Below are 21334 nucleotides of genomic sequence, written 5' to 3' on the forward strand. Positions count from 1 at the left end.
TCCTCTAGCTCAATTAGTTGAGCCAATCTTGATGTCATAGGCTCTTCTTCAATTATATCTAGCTGGTTAGATAGATCAAGGGCTGGAAACTCAAGTGAAATAGGCAACCTTGCTTCTTTCCCATACACAAGCATATATGGAGACATTCCAGTGGACCTCTTTGGTGTGATCCTATTAGGCCATAAGACTAATTTGAGCTTGGTATGCTAAGTTCGCTAATTTCCTTCCATGGTCTTTTTGATGATTCTAAGCAGATTCTTATTTGTGGACTCAACTTGTCCATTTGCCTGAGGGTAATAGTTAGATGAGGTGTTCAGATAAACACCATTCTTTACTGCCCAATCAAATATTCGACTCCCTACAAAAGAAAGAGCATTATCTGAAACTATAGATTCAGGGACACCAAATTTAGTTATCAACCCATTATAAAAGTTCAAAACAACTATCTCGTTTGCTTTCTTTAGTGCTACAACCTCAGTCCACTTAGTAAAATAATCAGTGGCTGTAAGCATCCACTTGTGGCCAGCACTTGAAGGTGGATTTATGACTCCAATGAAATCCAAACCCCACTTCATAAAGGGTTGCTCTACCTGAATAGGCTGCAATGGCAGCACTGCCAACCTCTCTTTTCCTGCAAACATGGCACATTCTTTACACTTCCTAACCTAGGAATGTGCATCTCTCAACAAATTAGGCCCATAATAGCCTTCTTTCATAACTTTTAGAGTTGTAGCTCTTGCTGAAAAGTGTCCTCCTGTTGATCCTTCATGAAAATCATGCAATACCTTATCAACCTGATCAACATCTATGCACCTCAATAATACACCGTGAAAATCCTTTCTAAATAGAAAACCATTCAAGAGTACATAGGGAATGGACTAAAGTCTATAATACCTTCTTCTTGACTTACTCAATCCATGAGGACACTCACTGATCAACAAGAAATGAGTCATTTCTTGTACCCAGCTAGTAGGAGGAACAAGAACAACTACTTGTTCTTCGTCTTGGAGGGATGAAACAACCTTCTCCTCATCTTCTTCATTGTTGTTTGTGTGATCAACAAGCTTCTCATACAGTCCCTTACCTCTTACTAGCTTGGTGACCTTAATATCAACATCAAATTCCATCACCTTAGTCACCCAACGAGCCCTCTTATCATTTAAGTCTTTGCTGAGTAAAAACTCTTTAACTAAGGGGTGAGAAACCATCAACTTAATCCTATTGTTAGACATCATATTCTTAAACTTTTTCAAACTCCTAACAACAACAAGAGCATGTTTTTCAACAAAAGAATTTTTCTCCTCATAATCCTCAAGGCCTTGACTAAAAAAGGCCAAAGGCTGCTTCAAACCATGTGCTCATTTTCTTGAACCAATATAGTTGAGATGTTGTCAATAATGACATAAGTATACAAAATAAAGTCTTTTGAGAAATCTGGGTTTAGAAAAGTATGAGAAGCTGCAAGTGCCTCTTTTATAAGCTCAAAAGTCCTCCTCCCATCCTTAGACCAGCTAAAAGGAATATCCTTTTTCAACATAGAAGTTAGAGGTTTTAATAATTCTACAATATCTAGAATAAACCTCTTACCAAAATTAATCCTACCCAAGAAGCTTTGCAAGCCCTTCTTGTGTGCTGGTAGAGGTAAGGAAAGAATAGCACTTACCCTCTCCGGATCAATAGTAATACCTTCTTTTGACACCACATAGCCTAGAAGCTTACCCTCATGAACAAAAAACACACATTTCTTTGGGTTAAGAGATATACCGTACTCTCTGCACCTCTCAAAAAATTTATTTAGGTGAGCTAGGTGTTCAACTGAATTTCTGGAATAAACAGTGATATCATCCAAATAAACAAGTACAAATTTATACATCAAACCATCAAATACCATATCCATAGCACGCTGAAAAGTGGCACCGACATTTGACAAACCAAATGGCATCTTTTTATATGCCATAGTGCCCCATTTAGTTATAAATGTTGTCTTAAATTGATCTTCCTCCTTCACTAAAACTTGGTTATAACTTGAAAAGCCATCTAGCAAGGAAAATCTCTCAGAACCTGCAACAACTTGCAGAATCTGCTCCATAGAGGGTAGTGGATATCTATCCTTCAATGAGGCTCTATTGAGAACTCAAAAATCAACACACAGTCTGATTTCACCATTCTTTTTCCTAACTGGGACAAGGTTTGACACCCAAGAGGTGCATTTAATAGGAAAATGATGTCACTCTCAATGAGTTTATTAAGTTCTTTGACCATAAGGGGCTCAAGATTTGGAATAAGAGGCCTCTATTTTTGCCTCACAGGTTTAGCATTTGGCTCAAGCTCTATGGTATGTTGGGAAATACTAGGGTCAAAGCATTTTAAATTAGAATATTACCAAACAAATATGTCATTAAACTCTTGGCATAGTAAAACAAATGCATGCCTTTCCTCTAAAGTACACACCTTGCCAAGCTTTAACAACTTATCCTTGAAAATCTCAACATTTTCATAATGTTCCTCCTTGATCTGCAAGTTGGATTTTTTTTTCTCACTTGATCATCCTCATTGAAAATTGACTCCAATGTGACCAAACCCTTAGGTAGCTTGTTTGTTTTTAGATGTATGCCCTGATCATCATACTATTGCTTAAGCTTCTCTTGGTTGGTATTTGAAAACTCTGCCTCTTCCCTCAAAAAGTTAATAATCTACTGATCACTATCAAAAACTTGCCAATGATCAGCATTGTTAGGAATGGAAGACCTAACAATCACTAATACATACTGATGTTTATTTATATTGCTGATATCACTCGAAATATCATATTGTGCTCGTATTGCAACAAGTCTATCAACATGCTTATTAAGATTTATAGGAATAGACAACAGATTGAAAGCTTGGAAATATTCAATAAGATCCCATACCCTATGTTTATAAGACTTTAAAAGATCATTCTTAGTGGTATGGAGACCTCTTACTTGGTTGACAACCAATTCACTGTCTCCATAAACCTGCAAATAGTTGATTCCTCTCTTCTTTGCCCATTGTAGACCATGAATTAAGGCCTCATACTCAGCTGCATTATTGGTGCAGCTAAAAGAAAACCTGAAAGCTGCATAATACATATCATCAATAGGAGAAATCAACATGCAACCACCACCAGCACCATTCTTACTTCTTTACCCATCAAAATAGAGCTTCCAAAGCTCATTTTGATGTCGATTATCTTGTTGTCCAACATCCTTCATCGAGTTTGGGATAGCAGAACCTTGTTCATGAAATATATAGACTCCAAGGTTTACCTCATCCATATTTTTAAAAGGATCTTCATCAAGATTCTCAGCTGCCCATTCATCCAGAATAATGTCAGGAATGTCATCGATAGGGGTGTTTGGATCATGTGGAATGAGTTGGTCATCTTGCTCATGAATGGTCAAATTGGCATTAACAACACTAGGGACATAGGGTTCTATGTGATCATTAGCTAAAGCTTTTGATGTAATAGTAAATTTAGTTCCATACCTAGGCCTACAAACATATGTGACTAGTCAGATGACAAATAACCCCCTAGTTTGGTTGTAAAGTCTCTTGATAAGCAAATTGCAAAGTAGGGTGGCAGGTCTATCACATATACATCTTGCAGAATAGAAAAATTGGGGCAAGCATGGAGTGTTAGACTCAAATTTTTAATGACTCCTATAGTATTTATAGCAATCCCATCTAACTACACTACACCCTTATTCAATGGCTCATAAGTCAATCCTAACTGGTCAACCAACTACATGAGCATAATTGAGCTACTTGCACCTGAATCTATCATGCAGTTATGCACTAGGTTCTGGCCAATGATTAGAGTGACAGAAAAGGGAGGTGGTTTGTTTACCTTGGACTGCTGAGACTGTTGTTCACTCTTTTGTTGAGGCTTATTGGTAAGAACAACCTTTGAATCTTGCTGATTAGATGGTTGGGCAGTCAAGGAAAGGTTAGACAAAGCATCATGTAATAAATCTTTTTGCCCAGGTAGAGCTAGTGAATCCCACATTGACATACTAACATGAGTTTTCTTCAACTGATCCAAAATATTAAAATCAGTCATACTAACCTTCTGTTGTCCCTTAGTAACAACAATGTCCTTTTGCACTTGTGTTGGCTGAGGTTGGCTTGTTGGCTGATCTTTGGTCACCATAGGCCATGATCTTTGAAGAATCTATGTATTTTGAGCGGAGAAAGACCCTGCCTGAGCTTGGGTACTTGAGAAAGGTTGATTATTATTCTTATCAGTCTACTGCTCCATGTTGACAACCCTTTCCTTGGATCTTGTGTTGGATGCTACAAGGATATATGACTAATTTTGAGGCTAATTAACCCCACAAAACTCCTCACCTTGCCAATTCATCAAAGTAACATCAGGACTACCTTGTTCCATGGGTGCAAATTGTTGTTCATTAACTTCTTGAGACTGATTTCTTGGAACAACAACACTGCTTTGCACCATCAATGCCTGATTTAACATGCCATTGGAGCATGTAGATTGGTTATGTGATTGGTTGCAAGGAAAACACCATTCATAGTCACCTACCAAGTTGATCTAGACTGGAACAATATCCCTTGAGGAACTAGGTGTATTAGGGTTATACTGTTGAAAGGTCCTTTGGTTAAAATTCCTTCTTTGACCTTGAGAGTTTGGCTGGTATGGGGCCTGGTAGGGAGCATGGAAAGGAATTTGGTAAGGTGGTTGAGTTTGGGCTTTCTTGATATTAACCAACTCATTACCAAAATTTTGCAAAGTCTTCTGTAGTTTAGCGTTTTTCTCCTTAATACTTATTATCTCCTACAAATGACTAGGGACAACATGCTCTTGAATTGCAACTTGCGCATTATATGCTGGAAATGAAGGTACAACAACTATAATAGGTGGAACTACATGGATAATGGGTTGTATATTAGCAAAAATTGGCATGGGAGGCCTAGGTGTTATCTTCCCTGCTTGAATAAGACTATTCTCAGTCTTAACGACAACATCGAATGCTGATGGTAAAGTATTTCCCCCCATAGATTGTATCATGAGTGCAATATCACCATTCAAAGCCTTTAGGTAAAACAAAAAAGCATAATCATTAGAAGGTTTTACCAAAGCTGGAATCTGATTCCAAGTCCTTTGAAACCGGTAGTTGAAATCCATCATTTTCTCATGTGGAGCTCTTTTGATGGTAGTGAGCTGCTCCACCAATGAAAGATGATCTAACTTGTCTTCAAAATGTTGATTTAAAAGTTGTCCTAGCTCATCCCATGTAGCTATTGAGTTCACAGGCAGGCTTCTGAACCACTGCAAGGCTTTCCCTTTGAAAGAGGCTGTCAAAAGCCTCAAAGCAACATTTTCTGCAACAATATGATGCACTCCACACAAGGAAGCCACATCTCTAATATGTTCAATAGCTATTGTTTGATCCTCTCCAGTGAAAAATGGCAAACACTTAAGTGTTGCAGCTGGTATGTCATCATGCTAAACCAAGTTTAAAGGACTGCCCTGATTAAAAGGCACAAATGGATGAACCCTAGGGGGTTGATTAAGAGCCATATTGTTGTTAGAATAAGCAAGACTATTAGAACTAGTGGTATTTGGTGTATTTTGATTGGAAGAAATTGCAAATAGTGGATTGTTATAAGTTGTAACAACAGGGTAAGAATTAGAATTAATAGGCAGCACACCAACTGCTGGATTTGGAACTTTGTTAACTACCCTAGCTCTTCTTTTTAGGGGTGATATCTAGGTATGATTGACTAAGGCTGCACTTTACCTAGTCTGGTATTTTCTCACAAGCTAGGAAGGTTGCACTGCTCAAATAACAAAGACTTGAGTTGCCAGGTGTGAAAAATAATTTGCTGCTACACACACCAAGACAACATACAATGGCCTTATATGAATTGTAAAGTCCAACGGTCCCACCAGACGTGCCAAAAACTGTTGTCACTAGGATTTTCACCTGATGCAAGCTTGAAATTCCTGCAATCCAGTGACACATTAGACTGCTCTGAGGCTGTGGGTATCCTATTATGAGAGCAGACCTCTAGATTATTGGTTGGCTTCCTTTTTTATCACCTAATACTAACTTGAAGTTGACTTGGAAAAGGGATAGAAGGATATGCATAAAATGAAACTATTGCTAAAAAGGTGATCCACCAATGACTGAAATGATCTAAAATACTTACAAACTCACAAAAAATGCTCAAGTATTGAAGCTATACAATCTCACAACTCTGCTACTTATGCCTGCAAAAGCAATTCTTATGAAAGGCTCTAACTTTCTGATGTATACAAAAAGGAGAACAATGAGGTTCTCACAATTTTGATGCAAAAGAACATAAACACTAACATAGACCTAGACTATGACATAACATTCTTAGCATTCAACTTTGAAGGAATATGATGAAACAAAATGATAAAACAATATTTTACCATAAAATTCACAAACAATACTTGAAAAACCAAGAATAATGAGAAGGAAAAACAACTTCTTTATTGAGAATCATGAGCTATCTGCATTCCAAATCTGTAGAACTGCTTACAAAAATCTGAATATTACTCATGAGAAATCTGAAAATACTCATAAGTAATGAGTTACAAGAGCAAGGATCTCTGTTGTTGAACAAGTACCAACTTCAGAACTAGAGAACTAAGTGACAAAAAGTCCGTTATACAAGTAAGCTTTCAAAATTCAAAAATGAATTTTGGCTCCCAAAAATATGTGTTGTCATCTCTCCACCAAATTAGGACTCTAACTAAAACAAAAACTCTTCCAAAACTGATGACTTCTTGTTATTTCACGTTGAGTTCAACTGGATGCTACTGGTTACTTGACCATTTGATTTAACCACTTGCATTAACCATCAGCACATGATAGATTAACATTCAACCATCAGGACTGTTGATGACTTGTCGCTGTATCGTGAGGATTAACATTCATGCACCTTTTCATTGCGGTACAACGACAACCACTAGATCTTCAGGAACCTATTCTCTTTTTAACCACTTTACCTTCAAAACGGGCCCACTTTTGAGTCACTCGTCTACAGACAGTTTACAACTCGAGCACCTTCTTATCGAGTTATTGGCATAGCATCAAAACACTCCCACCGATATCAGATGGTACACTCCCAACAATATGCTTTCCTATTGGGTTATCGGGCGACACAAAAACTAGTCTTGTCGATACCCGATAGCTCCACTCCAAACTTACTCCGACTCACTCCAATCCACTGGCGACCTCATCGGGATATCGGGGTAGGTGGAAAACACTTCCCTCGATATCTAATAGCTCCTTTTTGGCCTTATGCAAACTCATCAGGCATCAGGGTAGGTGGAACTGGTTGTTCCAATAGCCGATGGTAACACTACACATGCTGACTTTTGATGGCTGATGACTCCTTTTAGCGCTTTGCCACATGGCACCCTCTAATTGGCTTTGGATCCAATTGGGTGCTATCTTAACCACCATGTCATCAGTCACTAATCCGCAATGACTAATGGGCGATCATCTTCCCATTGCGGAACATCGACAGCCATTGGATCGGCTCAAACTTGCTCAACCCTTAACACCTGAGCCGCTCACCTTTTCCACACGTGCTTTTTTGCATAGTTGCAGTGAGTGTTCGATGATTATCTTCCCATTGCAACATAGCAATAGATCTTTCTTAATCATCATTGATCTTCCTTGATCTGCTTGACCTTTAGCCTTTTTGAGTGGCTCTCTCTTATGCCACGGTGTCACCATGTGTCAGCCACTGGTTCTCTCATGAGATCTGCCTATCTTGCCACTTGGAACTACCATTGGACTTGGTCTACCTTGTTTTTCATCTACTTTCTACCACGTGGCGCATCCTCATTCATTCTGAGCTTACCTAGACGACCACCTCAATTGCCACCTCGCCAGTCGCTATGTCACGGGAGATAACCAACAAGCATCTTCATCTTGTGGTATAGCGACGCCATTGATCTACCCTCAAACTGCTTGATCTTTAGCACCTAAGCCACTCACCTTGTCCGCATGTGCTTTTTCGCCAAGTCATAGAGATAACTGATGAGCTTCTTTCTATCATGGTATAGTGACCGCCATTAGATCTCTTGCATCACCGTTCGATCTTGCTTGATCTACTCGATGGTTAACCCCGATTGATCTGCTCCCCTCTGCCACATGTCACCATGTGGCACCCCTGATTGGCTTTGGATCCACTTGGGTACCACCTGTATGCCCGGCCTGCCACATGTCAGCCTATGACCCACTCGTAGATCTACCTGGATCGCCACATCTCCTTTGGTTCTATTGGATATCATTCTTTCGGCCAAACTACTCCCTCGGTGAGCCGTTTACAAGTCTCATCAAACCTGTAGTTTCATCAATGCCTTTATTTTATCGGCGAGAACAATTCTGATTTCTTTGATATACCCTATGTCGATGGAATTGAGCCTTTGATGAAACCTTTTAGAGATTCATCACGACCAAGGTCTACTCGATAAGTCACCCTTTGGTGACATGCCTCCTGTTCTTCCGCGTCATCACCATTGGACCTTCCATCTCTTCGTCCATCCATGCCACGTCATCAGCCACTGGATCGCCACCTCACTAGTCGCCAAGTCATGATGATATCTGGTGAGCATCTAACCATTGCGACATAGCGACAACCATTGGATCACCGCGATTTGCGTCCGATCTGCTCGACTTGCTCGATCTTTAACCTCTTCTCGCCAGCCGATCACAAATTTTGGATGCCTTGAAATACACGCGCACGTGGGGAACCCACAACTTCCTTAATCAGCCACTTGCCAAAATTCCGTAAGCTTTGACATTAAGGATAAATGCAACTTTGGTTTTAAATACAAAAATGCTCCTCCCCGCGACCAATGTGGGATAAATGTTCTTCATGCCTAGTGACTGAAACCGCTAGATCTTTCTGTAGCCTTTTAAAACCCTCTTTGGCGCTCAAGTAAAAACTTTACAAAGGCCAATTGCATTTGCTCTAAGTTTCTTTTGCCCTTTCCCAACAACCACGCCAAACTTGAAAGTGCAATGGAGCATGAATATCTTTGTGATCTATTTATCTTTGTAACACCCATCTCCATTAGCCTGTTGGGCTCAACCCTCGTGGAAGCCACATTTTAACCAACATGTTGTATTTTACTTTTCCTGTATCTGTACATGAAGCAAACAGGTTAGACAAAAACACTACATATATGATTTCTTGTTGATGATTTGACAGTTGACCTGATATTTACTGATTTGCTTGGTATACTAGTTGTTGTGATGCACATGGATGGATTGTATGTTTTTAGATGCATGTGTGGATAATGGATGATGATTCTCATTGCTCTAACACATTTTCTCAAACACAGGTACCTAGGGGCATTGAGGAGGCAACACACCAGATGCAAGCTAGGCGGAGGGCTTATAGATGTACAAAACAATTTAAAGAGGGTTCATCATTTAGGCAATGATGAATCACCCTTCTTTATTCTGCATTTACTTTAATGTTTTGCATCTGCAAATGTATAGTGTGTTCCTTATTTGCACCACATTAGTTAGTCTCACGGCTTGTGTGAGACATTGTATATTCATCAATAAGAGATTACTTTTCTCAAAAATTTGTTTTCCCTCTATTTCATATGCATTTGAAAAATGAAACATGATATTGTAATATTATGTCTTTTTTCTTAAATAATCATGAATGCAATTTAGCAGAATATGAAATGCACCTTCTTGCTCATGTGTAAAATATCATAGCTCTACTTGATTGAGCTAGTAGAGAAAATAGGTAACACTTATATCATATGATTGCTTATAGGAAAGAAATGGTTCATTTCTCTATTTGTTGTATGTTTTTGTGTTCTTGAAAATCAACTCCTTGGATTGCCTCTTCTATTTGGAATAGAATGAATTGGATTTAGTTTGTTGTGTGCTTCCTATTATCTTATTATCCAAGATTTGGGGTTCTTGTGTGATTGTATTTCACCATTTATCGTATTGGTAAATATCCTTTTGGAATTTGGATCTTGGCACTGTGTGTGTGCGCCCGTGAAATGATCAGAGAATGAATCATTTTCATGTTTAAACAATTTTGGGCATATTGATTTTAATGATTTGGAAGGCATGTATTTTATTTTCTTATTGTGGACTTTACCTTACCCCGTGGAGGGCTAGTCCCACCACGCGGGTCGGTAGTGGCTGCTGCCCACAAGTAGTAGTACTACCGGTCGGTAGGACTATAACCGATTGGTAGCGGCTTCTACCAACAGTAGCAGTACTATTGACAGGTAGTGTCTGCAGCCTTGTCAACAGCACTACTGCGGGTTGGCCTTAACCCCCGCTTGACCTTGTACCCTTACCAGTACAAATCGGTATGTGCTATGAATTTTATTTTATAAAATGAAATATTTTAAAGTGGTTTTTTTGTTAAATAAAATAGTGATTTTTAAGTGATTTTTATTATGTGTATTAATAAATTTATCAATGGAAATCAAGGCATGAAGTAGTAATGCAAATTGGTAATTTGGATATGTTCCGAAAATGAATTAAATGCCTGTTAGGAATTCATGTTTAATTTGGTTGAATGTTTAATGTGGATTTCATTCTTGAATGAATATTGATTTGGAAATTGGATAGATGTGAATGTCGTAAAGAGTTTTTTATTTAATTTTCAATCAAAGATGTTGCAAGTGCTTATGATGCTGATTTTCTTAAAGATTGTCTGAGTGCGGACTTAGTGAAATTATCTTTCCATTGCAAAGAGTTGTTATGTGTTATTTATGGTCTATGGTTTAGTCATCCTGTGGTGGCGTATTTGGTTCCTTTGACCAAGTGATATATGATGACTTTGTTGTCTTAACCATGTAGTGTCTTGCCTTATGGTTAACCAAGAGTCAGTATATCCTTGTTTTGACCACTTGTATTTGGATAGTGGTGTTATGGCTATCTGCTTCGCCATAGGGTCGTCGTGGAGTGACCATGTTTGGTTAGTGTCCTTTGAGAGAGTGGCTTTCGAATGGGGGCTGCACCCAAAGAGGTTGGCAAGATGACCCTTTGAAAGTAAGATAATAAGTGATAATCTAATTAATTGATTAGGTGGGTAGCTCTCAAACATTAATAAAGATATTGTACACCGCGCATAGGTGAGTGCTTGTACCGAGGCTCTTAATGTAGTGAGAAGGCCTGGAATGGAAAATTGACCACCTTGTTTTCACGAAAGGCTGGTAGGGTCTACGTGAGACTTAGTTGGAGCTGAAGGTTTGGGAAAGGTTACAAGATAGTGAGCTGGGACCTATGGAGGCCGACCATGGTAACCATCATAAGCTATGTGATGACACTCTCTCTTTAGGTTCACTTGTGTGTGTGATGTCGGTTCACTTGTGTTTTGTGATATCGAGTCACTTGTGTATTTGTGATGTTGAGTCACCTGGATTATTGTGGGGTCTCTTTGTGTTGTCATGGTGTCGTATTGTTTTGTCGACCATGTCATGCTTTTTCTTTCTTGAGGGTCCTCAACTATCTCCTAGCATGGTGGGGTGATTTCATTTTGGGAATTACATGGTCAGGTGGTAGTGCCACTTCCCATCAGATGTTCTTGTTCGTACCTTCATGCGAGGATTGGCTTCGCAGGTGTTTTCTGTGGATCATGGCTCATGCTTATCTCATGTTTGGAGATTATAGTTATTTGGAGACCTATGTGGTCATTGTATCAAGATCTTTGGTAACCTTGTAATTGGTTAAGTTGTATCTTTATATGTATATTGAGAATCCATGCTTTGGAAGAACAATGTAATCCTAGGTTGGGATGCTATTTATTAGTTTCCTTTATGTTATGTGTACATGCTTATTGAAGAGAAATTATATTGTATCCTTTCAATCTTTCAATGGTGTAATCTGCATTTCTTATGGCTTCTTGTGATCATTGAGTTAATGATGGATTATTGGATTAACCTTAATTGTGGAATTTATCTTTTGGTTTTGATTCTTCGTTGGTAACCCTTAAGGAATTCGGGTGTAAGTCTTCTGCTTGCGTTATCATGCATGTTGTGTGTTATGCACCTATTATGTTTATACTTTAAAAAAAAATGTTTCACCCTTGTTGTGGGTTTTCCTTTGGGGTTCCTGGTGGGGCATTACATTTGTTATTAGAGACATTGGTAGTTGATTAAAGCTATTTTTTGGGTTTCGGTTTACGAGTATTTAGTGTTGTGACTCTAGGTAGTGTATGAACTTTGGATGCCTCTTTTCAAGTGATAATGTCTTGGTAATATGCAAATTACATGAACTTGTCTTTAGTCTTTACAGTTTGTGTTGCATAGGCAAAATAACAAATGAGAGCATAGAGAAAAAATAAGGATACAATTTTTAGAATTGTGACTTAACATGATGGAAAAATATTAAAATATCCACCAAAAAACATTCTAGAACAGTGTGAAAAGAAAAAATACTTACATGGACAAGGTATTTTATGCATTGTTGCTACAACTTCATCCTTGAACAATGGTCAAGATTGACATCCCTACCATCTCCAACATCAAACCTGCATCACTTTTTTGAGTTAGCATATCATAATCAAATAAAGAAAAAAGTATAATTTAAGATCTTCTGACTTTTAAAACAACTTAGTGTTGATTAAGCTTCCAACAATAGAAAATTAATGTCTTCTAATAAGAGTATGTGCTTGCAGCAATTTTTATAGCCACAACAAAATTGAATACATCTATATAATATACATATCAATAGAAAAAGTGTTGCGTTGTGTCATTTTTAAACCATGTATCATAATAGAAATGCAAATTGTATCCATAACGATGTTGTGGATCAATCTACATAAAAGAAAAACAATTATTTGAAATTAGATAGGAATGAATGATCATGTGAATCACTGAATGATAATTCCTCTAGAAAGCTTTGAGTCGAAAAAACTCTAAACTTAGATTTCTATTAATCTTATATATAGACAAATCAAGATTTGTCTAAAATATACTTCACTTTCTATCAATTTTCAAACAAAAAAACAGGATCAAAATGATTTAAATACTAAATGTTTGAAAATAGAGTCATTACATGCATCTTAGATTTGTGAGAAGCAAGAATGTCAAAAGGCTTACACATATCTTTTAATGAAGGAGAATTGTATTTTGAAGTTTAATAACTTTAATTCCATAGAGTCATGTTTACAATATAATAAATTTTAAATCTTGGACATAGACTTAAATTAAAACTTCAACATAAGATACTCATGGATTTTTCTAATAGTCTCTTCAAACCTCCATAATTTATACTTAGCTTATTAGACTCTACTTTGTGTAATTGGATTTTTGCATGCATGTCTTAATTTAAAATTTTGCATAGTATGCAAGTCAACTTTGTTGATTGCATGTTCAATAGGGATTATAGAATTTCTTAAAGAAGCTAAATTTTTATTTTCAATAATTTTTTCTCCTCTTTATGATGTCCAAGGCAATGATTCATACAAACAATCATATGATTGCCCAATTGTTGCAAAAAGTAACACACCTACAAGAATCATTCCTATTGCATCATTGGATCCTTACCAAAACAGATGGACAATAAATGCGAGAGTCACTACAAAGGGTCCACTTTGCCATTTTAGCAACACCAAAGGAAATGGAAAAGTTTTCAGTTTTGACTTGATAGATTTTGATGATGGCAAAATAAGAGTAACAATTTTTAATGTCGTTGCAGAATAATTTTATAATCGCATAGAAATTGGGAGAGTGTTTACCATTTCAAAAGGGAGACTCAAACCTGCACAAAAGAATTTCAACCATTTAAAGAATGATTGGGAAATTTTGCTTGAAAGTAATTCAATAGTTGAATTGTGTTTGGAGGAGGATAGCTTAATACCCAAACAACAGTTCCATTTTACACCAATAAGTGAACTTGAGAACATGAAAAGTAATTCTATGGTCAATATCATTGGTGTTGTTTTAACAACCGATCTCGTAAGCATAATATTTAGAAAGAATGCCACCTGAATTGAGAGGAGAACTATTCAATTGAAAGATATGTCAAATTGTATGGTGGAGTTAACAATGTGGGGTGGTTTCTACAATAAAGAAGGCCAACAACTCCAAGAAATATGCAATTCAAGAACTTTTCCCATTCTCACTATAAAGGCTGGACGGATCAGTGATTTTGGAGGAAAATCTTTGGGAACAATTACCATAATCCAACTTCTTATAAATCCACAGCTTCTAGAGTCAAAGCAATTGAGAACTTGGTTTGATATAGAAGGAAATAATTTAAATTCTCATTTTATTACAAAGAAAACCTCATATTCAATGCAAACTAGAATGGTAAAAAGTATTGTAGAAATTGAGGATGATGAACAGGGTAAATTTGATAAACTTTATTGGACAATAATAAAAGCTACTTGATCTTTCATAAAGGTGGACAATTTTTTGACAATAATAAAGGTGGACAATTTTTGAAGATTGGAAGTGAAATGGTAATTGGTATTGTGGAAGATGCGATAAGAATATTTTCTGAATGTGATTATAAATATATATGCTTCAATGCAAAGTGCAAGACCATACTGGTTTCACTTGGGTTACAACTTTTGAAGAAGTAGTAGAAGAAATTATGGGTATTACAACAAAGGAATTACACAAATTGAAGCATGAAGAGTTAGATGATGTCAAGTTTGGAGAAATTATACAAAAGGTCCTTTTCAACAAATATATATTTAAACTTCGACTGAAAAAAGAGACATATAATGATGAACAGAGGATTAAATGCACTATCATCAAAACATAAAAAAATTATTTATTTAGCTGAAAGTAGGACTTTATTAGATTCAATAGCTAAGTTATAAGTTTTATTTCATTAAATTGCTCCAATTTATATCTTGTTAACTAGGTTTTCAGACATTTCAAATTAACTCATTGGATATGTCTAATTTAGTTCATTTGATTTCTTCACGATTGATCAATACAATATACCCTTAAAATTACTTATTTTTAATAATAAATGTGATGATGTATTTAAATACATATGAATGTTTAATATAACATAAGATGTATAATCGTTCCACTAAGTTAAACAATGTGCAATGCCAAAAGTTTGCTTTCCTTTCATGGTGTGACTTCCATAATTGTAATTGATGTTTGTTCTTCAACATGTCTAATTTTCAAATTTTAAATTTATTTGTGTCGACTTTTTATATGTATTAATTCATTTTCTACTATCCTATAATCTCATCTTACCCTTTGAGGAATCTTGATAATAAAAAAGTGCTAGATACAAAGGAAACAAATTCTATTTAGTTTTATAACTTTATATTTCATGTATACATCATCAAATTTATTATATTACAAATTTTATATTGGTCTCTGATAGTAATCTAAATTAACTTCTATTTTGAATCTTCCTTTTTGCAATTTTCTTGTATCCAAACTTCTTCACTATAACAATGCTCTAAAAAACAATAGATCTAATTTATGCCAAACATGAATTTTGTTATAGCTATGGTGCGTCTATTACAAATGTTATCTTGGTCTTTGATAGTAATCTAAATTAACTTCTATTTTGAATTTTCCTTTTTGCAATTTTATTCTATGAAAAATGCAATTGGTATCAAACATAAATAGGTCCACCATTCTCCCACTTTAATTTTGCAAGTCCAAACTTCTTTGCTACAACAATGCTCTAATACTAATACATTTAATTTATGTCAAACATGATTTTTGTCATAGCTATGGTGCGTCCAAGATTGAATTTTGAATGAGAAGAGCAAATGAGACAAAATCAATGACAATACCAAAGAGAATATCAAAGGGAGTATCGAAGACAACAAAGGGAACAAATGATAGGAGTTGAAATGGAAAAACGAAGAATAAGAGAAAATGAAGCTCAAAGATAAAGATATGCTAGAAGAAGGGCAAAAGTAACAATTGAAGAATTAAAATTTCAAAATAGAGAAGAACAAAATATAATTAGAAATATCCTTGAAGTAATCTCTCATTTTGAAACAGAAGGAAGCCATCAACATAACCTACAATCAAGTGAGAGCTCCAATCAACCTTATGATGTAAATATTGAAAATGAAAATTCTAGATCAACAAAACTTGTACACGAAATGCCTCAGCATACAACTCCAATTGGCATCAATTTAATTATAGAAAGAAATGAAGAAAATATACAAAACCCAAATGGAATGCTTCAAGCCGATTTCAAAAGATTCCAGCTACAATTCCGGTATCAATTGGATAACTTTACAATGACCAACATATGTTATATTTTTCAAGAATGATACTTAGGAATTAGACTACCTTGCACATCTGAAGGTCCGATATGTAATATATGTCGACAAGAGAGTGGTGTTCACAAATTTTCAGCTTCAAATAACATGGACCCTGGGCCACAACCAAAGGAGTTCGCAAACTTGACTTAGTTACAAGAAATGTTGATTGTGCGTGTCAACCCAATATTACAATTAACATATGCAATAGATAGCCAATATAAATACAAAGGATACATGATAAGTTTTCCACAAAATGTTGAACATGTTTCAAACATTTTGCCACATACAATAAATCATTTGCCAATCATTATCGTTCGAAGAAGGGATCAACGTGGAACCAATTATAACTTTACAGTCAATAGAGATCATGTGTATAAAGTGCTTAATTACAAAGTAGACCATGAAATTTTTTACTCTAATGTTAGAATTGATAAAAATTCTCTCGACAATCTATCAAGAAATTGTGATGAAAATATTTTTCACAGATTGAGAACAATGTACATGGAATTCAATTATGATGCAAATGAAATGATATTTGTGGGTCCAATGATGGACATAGATGAAAGTGATATGATTGACCACACAACATCAATGGCTTCCAAACTTCCTAATGCTCAAAGAGAGATGGAATTGATTCATGCATGGGTTAATAACCATGACACATATCCAACAACATTAATTGATTGGCCAGGGTTTGGTGCATCTCTTGTTAATGAGTATGTCATATCAAGATTACTTGATATGGCATTCTCTACATTATTTCCTAATGGATGTTGTGACTGGTTAGAACCTCAAATGAGGTGAGTGCATCTACATGAATTTGTGAAGCACCTATTGCAATATAAGGACCATCATTTTGGTTGCCATCCGAGATTCAAATATTTTATGACGAATATGATAATGAGACACCATGCACAAAGTTCATCAACTATATTTGTGAAAAGAAGTCTTCAATACATGCCAATCACCATTAATGAATTACACCAACACATGGAAAATATGTCACAGTCCTATCTAGCTGATAGACTAATGTGGTTTGGAACCGAATTGAGGGGTGCAAGGTCATATTCGACCAAATGTCATGCAAAATTGACTAACATGATTCATCAAATAGGCTCTCCTACAATATTATTTACATTGAGTGTTGCATATATGTATTAGCCTGATTTGTATGCATTAATGCTAGGCACATTGCCAAGTAATCCACGAGAAGCTCAAATTTGGTGAAAACAAAATGTCATAGACTATCCTTAGATAGTCGCACAATACATGCATGTAAGACATTCAATATTTAGAAAAGAGATTCTAGAAAAGGGAATGGATATAAAACATTATTGGATTAGATATGAGTGGCAACATAGAGGGTCACCACATGTGCATGGATTCATCTGGATGACTGGAGCACCAAATATGTACAATATTGATTGGTCAAATGAGGAGCAACAAAAAATGTTGAAAGGTATTTTCATTCCATTGTTAATGTAAGGAATCCTAGACAAGATCCACATCAACAAAATATGCAGGCATGTACCCAAAAATCCAAACACATATATCTAACATATCTCACAATCTTCTTATACTTCATAGTATAACTAACACGTCCATTTATATTCCTATTATAGTCATTTCAAAGTCTCCCTCAACATCCATGTTTGAAAAATACAACACAACTTGTTGAGATGGCTATTAAACGTGACTATGAATAGATACTAAACTGTGTAGAATGACACAGTCTCTAGGGAGGGTGCATGCCTACGAAAAAAAGGAGGTAGAATGGTTTGTACGTAAGTACATTAATAAAAATATTAAAGTGATGTTTAAATATACAAAAAATATGAAAATCAATAAGATATGTGAGTTCATATTCATTGTAGGTATAATGCTCCTTGGCCATTGAATCTAGGGGGATCCAAATTATATGAAGACATTGAAACATGAGACAAAAAAATTGAACCAACAAGAAATGATCAAAGAGTCAATGTACACATAATCGCTACATACTACAATTGTGGAGAGCAAATATAGACTAGCAACCTATTCTTTCCAATCATGTAGTAATAAAATATATTGCAAAGTATGCAACAAAAGTAGAGAAAAAATCAAAAACATACAACCAAATGTTGATGCGTCTGTCAAACATGGAAAATGTTGATGATTTGGCTGCACAAGCATATAGAAGACTTCTAGCAGAGACAGTTATAGAGAGAGACATTGGAGCTTAGGAAACATGTCACATGTTGCTAAAACTTCTATTAGTAGAGAGTACTAAAACATTTGTTAATCTAAATGTTTCTTGTAAAATATTCAAACCTGTAGCTATACATACTGAAGAGACCAATGAAGAACAAATGATCTCTCATTGATGGATATAAAACAAGGCCTCTTATGTAAGATGTCTCATTGATTTATGCAGCTAGATCATGGATATATAATCCTAAATGAAGAAGAGACAATAAATGGGAACTGAGACAAAAGCCATCTATTATCAGATTTTTCCCTAGGTTTGTATCTATTCCTCTACGCGATTCAGATAAATGGATTGAATTTTGTCTATCAAATTTATTATTGTACAAACTATTTTGTGACATAGAAAGAGATGTTGGTCACGATAATGATTCCACAATAGCAAATTGGGAATCGTTCAACTACAATCCTTGGCATGTGGATCGAACAACAACTACAAAAAGTGTTGAAAATACCTAGGATTCTGAAATTGAAGGTGATGAACCTATTCAAAGAAATACCACAAAGCATGAATGCGATATTATATTTGGATTGCATCATGGCCAAAATATAGAAAATTCTGAAATAGATATGTTGGGTAGAAGAGATATTGATAGGCATACAAATTGGTCTCATGAATATCAAGGTGAAGAGTACACAATTAGAGAAATTAATTTCATAACCAGCATGAGAGATCATGGATGTCTCACGAATGATAATGTACCACAATCCATCAACTATGCAAACCTCAGTAATAAACAAAGAAAAGCGATCAACATAATTATGACACACTACCATACAAATCAAAATGGAGAGCCACTTTTCATGATAATACAAGAAATGGTAGGAACACGAAAGTCATATTTAATTGGTGCCATTAGTCAAGCTCTTCAAAATGCAGCAATCCCATATCGTTCTCCCATTCTATTACTTTCACCAACAAGAGTTGCAATATTCAATATAGGAGCCTATACAATTTATTCGAAATTGAAAGATTTTTCTCAACTAGAAGGAACAAGACATACAAGTTTTCAAGAAGAGAAGGAACATATCAAATATATTTTGATTGATGAAATGAGCTTCATTGGTTAAAACATGCTAGAAAACATAGATTCTCGACCCCGACAAGCACTCCCACAAAATGCACATAGAAGCTTAATGGGTACACCTTTCATTATGACTCATGAAAACAACTATTTAATATAATACCTAATGTAATTCATATCTAAGAAACTTCTACAATATTACTATATTGTTTTGATTTTTTTTTTATAATTATCTTTCAGAAATATCTATGATTTTGGTTGGAGATTTGGGCCAACTGCCTCCGATCAATGATAGACCAGCATATGACAGGAACAAATGAGCAAAGTTACTCTGGGAGGAATTCAAAACTATGATTACATTAGATAAAAAATTTAGACAAGATGGAGAAAACGTACAACAACAAAGATTTCATCAACTTTTGACAAATCTAAGAGATGCAAACCCAAACATTGATGACTAGATGTTTCTTATGAAAAGAACCCCTTCTAGCATAGATGCTACAAGTAATGTTGAGTTTAACAATAATATCCATTTTTTTTCCAAATCTATGAGGGTTCGAAGATTCAACTTTTTTTTGTGATCAAGGGGGCGACTATTTTTTGGAGGAATTTAGGCAAAAACAAATGTCATGGTTGGCTTTAGAAGGTTGATTCCACAAATTTTGATATATAATTCAACTATTTTTAGTTACAGGAGCATCTAGGCCTATTCTCCCTCCCTAGTCATAGGACTGTACAATCGCCTGCACACATTTCGAAAAAATGGTATTTTTTTGACAAAAAATCAATTTGTTTTTTGATTTATTTTATTTTTCAAAGGAAAAAAGGTTAACCGAAAAAAAAAACTAATTTTTTTTTTAAAACTTTAAAAAAAAAAAGGCGGGCTCATCGGCCTTTGCAGGTCCATACGGCCTTTAGCAAGTCGTGGACCCTACCCCACCTCCATCAACCTCCTTGCCCCACCATCATTGGCATAAAAATTGCCCCACCATTGCCAGTGTCTGCTATTTTCAGTAGGCACCACTTTTCTGGTGCCACCGCCCTCGCCATGCCCACCTTCAACAACCTTGCCGCTGTCGGATTTTTTTCTGGCATCGCCTTCCTTTTTCATTCGTTGGTAAATTTTTTTGACAAGTTTTTTCTGGGAGGTATTTTTTTCAGGCGATAGGGAATATTCATACTCACTATTAGAAGCATTTGGAGTTGTATTGCCATCATGAATAACATTTTCACCCATTTCTTCATCAAAGTTTAGAGAAAGCGGAGCAAGAACATGAATAGGAGTAAAACCATCATATGTTTTGTGCAACTTATGATTTGGAGATGTAGGTTGAACATCCTTCTTGGGAGAAAAAGGGAATCATGCCGACTGTCGGAGTCTGAGGAGATTGAGTATTGTGAGGGATAGCTTCACAGGCGCGAATATGGTGTCTTCGTCGGTGTTCTCTCCCCCAACGATTTTGTCAAGTATTAGTGGAAGGCTGAGAAGGAGGAGGAACACTTGAAAAAGTAGGAATGTTTTTCTCCTTGATAGTTGAATGTTTAGGTTGAGGTCTTTTTGGTTGAACAAGAGGAGAAGCAAGCCTCTTCTCTTAATAAGAGTAAGGAGGTAGAACTACACCATAGAAAGGACGAATATTAGGTGTAGGAAGGAGACTAGGTCCATCATGAGGAGGAGGTATAGGTCTAACCTTAGGAAGAATATTGTTGTTCTCCTTAAGAGAAGGTAAATTCACATCCATAGGAATAGGTTGATGATCTTCCTTAGGAGGGAGATTAGTTCTATCCATGAG

The 21334-nt window shown here is 36.0% G+C and overlaps 1 protein-coding gene and 1 pseudogene across 1 annotated transcript in view; both read left to right on the forward strand.

The window, feature by feature from the left end:
* Positions 1-21334, forward strand: part of LOC131079473 (uncharacterized) — a 71346-nt gene that overhangs the window by 20170 nt on the left and 29842 nt on the right. The window lies entirely within an intron of this gene.
* On the forward strand, positions 4678-14407 carry LOC131857688 (replication protein A 70 kDa DNA-binding subunit A-like; annotated as a pseudogene).

The sequence above is a fragment of the Cryptomeria japonica genome, chromosome 8 (genome assembly GCF_030272615.1).
Source record: "Cryptomeria japonica chromosome 8, Sugi_1.0, whole genome shotgun sequence".
Classification (NCBI taxonomy): Eukaryota; Viridiplantae; Streptophyta; class Pinopsida; order Cupressales; family Cupressaceae; genus Cryptomeria; species Cryptomeria japonica.